Source organism: Myotis davidii, unplaced genomic scaffold (genome assembly GCF_000327345.1).
Source record: "Myotis davidii unplaced genomic scaffold, ASM32734v1 scaffold204, whole genome shotgun sequence".
Lineage (NCBI taxonomy): Eukaryota > Metazoa > Chordata > Mammalia > Chiroptera > Vespertilionidae > Myotis > Myotis davidii.
In genome coordinates, this window is record NW_006299715.1 from 3456317 (window position 1) to 3458142 (window position 1826).

Here is a 1826-nt window from a genome sequence, read left to right on the forward strand (position 1 = left end):
CTGAGCTCCCACCTCCCTCCTTCACTCTGTGCGTTCCTTACCCTCTTCGCGTGTCGCGCAGAGGAACCCAGGCGTATTCTTGTTTGTTTTGCAACGTAAAACGCATTATCTGTGGAGACGGGGTGTCGTTCCAGAGGCGCTCTCGGCGCATCTCTGACCCATACGCCCACCAGACCTTGAGGCCAAGGCAGCCATGCACAATGGTCGCCGCAAGACAGGCCACGCTGCCTGCCCGCCTGGGCCCCGATGCCCGTGTGCCAGGGCGACTGTGCAGTGCGTGGCCCAGCCCTCCTGTGTGCCAGGGCGACTGTGCTGTGCGTGGCCCAGCCCTCCTGGGCCGCCCTTTGCCTCCTGCCATTCCCCTTTGTGTGTCTCCACCAGCCAGGGCTGACCTCCCAGCGGCTGGTCACAGACCCCAGTGACCCCAGCAGGCAGCCCTGGGCAGGCGTCTGGGTCTAGGGGCAGGGCAGGGATCAAGATGTTAGCTGGTTGCCGAAACCGGCTTGGCTCAGTGGATAGAGCGTCGGCCTGCGGACTGAGGGGTCCCGGGTTCGATTCAGGTCAAGGGCATGTATCTGGGTTGCGGGCACATCCCCAGTGGGAGATGTGCAGGAGGCAGCTGGTCGATGTCTCTCTCTCATTGATGTTTCTAGCTCTCTGTCTCTCTCCCTTCCTCTCTGTAAAAAATCAATAAAATATATTAAAAAAAAAAAAAAAGATGTTAGCTGGCCATCTCCTACCGTCTCCTCTGGGGCAGGAGGGAGGGACGGGCCTTGGAACTCTGGAGGCTCCAAGAAGGGGGAAATTTCAGGGCATGGAGGAGCTGGGAAGGCGCCTCGAGCACTGGAATGGCAGGTCAGGGATGTCAGAGAGGCCTTGGGCGGTGGGGGACGGTGAGTAGTCACAGAAGAGTAGTGCGGTTGAGAACCTTGAGGCATGTCCACTTTGAACAGCAGCCCAGAAAGAAAGGAGCCTTTAGGAGATCACTGTTGTCAACCTAAGAAACATTCAAATCTGTGAAGGAGTTCTGTGAGTTTATTTGAGTCAAACTGTGGACAAATTGCTGGAAAGCAGAATATCAACAGATTGAGATAATGCTGGAGGATGGCAGGTTGGCACCTGTTTTATGCAGTGCGATCAAAAGAGGAGATGGAAGTGGGTTACACGAAACCCACTGGCCATAGATTAGGGAGGTGGAGGAAAGCAAAGTCGGGAAACCTCTGGGATTGGATAAAAGGTGAAATGATAGGCACATACTGCTTTTACTTAGGTGGGTGCAGGATACTTAACAGTCAGCAATTAACAATGCGGGGATTTGTGGTCTCTGCAAGAGTAGTGCCTGTGCTTTGAGGGGTCCGGAGAAAAGGGAAATTACTTTCACATTCCAAAAATACGCTAGTGTGGATGCAAAATGACAATAGACAGGCTCAGTTAAGGTAAAGATTGACCTTTGTCAGGGAAGATACCGGCCTAGGACATAACTACCCACCATAAACTGCTTTTAGTTTTAAAAAGTTTTCATTTCAAACCATCCTTTGGGTTTACTTTAGGTCTCTGAGTTTGCAAGCCTGCCATGCAGCCTTCCCTGAGCTAGTCAGGTTAGCATATGGCCCATTCTCACCCACATTGCCAAAAGAAACATCTATGTCTGTCTCCCACAGGTCACCTGCTCCCTACCCCAGCCCTCCAGACCAGGGAGCCCAGTTTATGGGCACCATTTCTTACCTGAAAAGGGGACCTGGCCCAGACAAGGTCTGCCTAGTGCTGCTGGTAGTGTGTGGGTTCTTGACTTCCTGCAGGAAAATTTCACAACACAAGTCCTGGTG

The 1826-nt window shown here is 53.0% G+C and overlaps 1 protein-coding gene across 2 annotated transcripts in view; it reads right to left on the reverse strand.

The window, feature by feature from the left end:
• Positions 1 to 296, reverse strand: part of FBXL5 (F-box and leucine-rich repeat protein 5) — a 34936-nt gene extending 34640 nt beyond the window's left edge. The window contains exon 1 of one of the 2 annotated variants that reach the window (XM_015571840.1): positions 42 to 296. The gene's annotated coding sequence lies outside the window, so the exon portion shown is untranslated. The remainder of the gene's footprint in view (positions 1 to 41) is intronic. The other variant, XM_015571841.1, reaches the window with a different exon arrangement.
• Between the last annotated feature and the right edge of the window lie 1530 nt (positions 297 to 1826).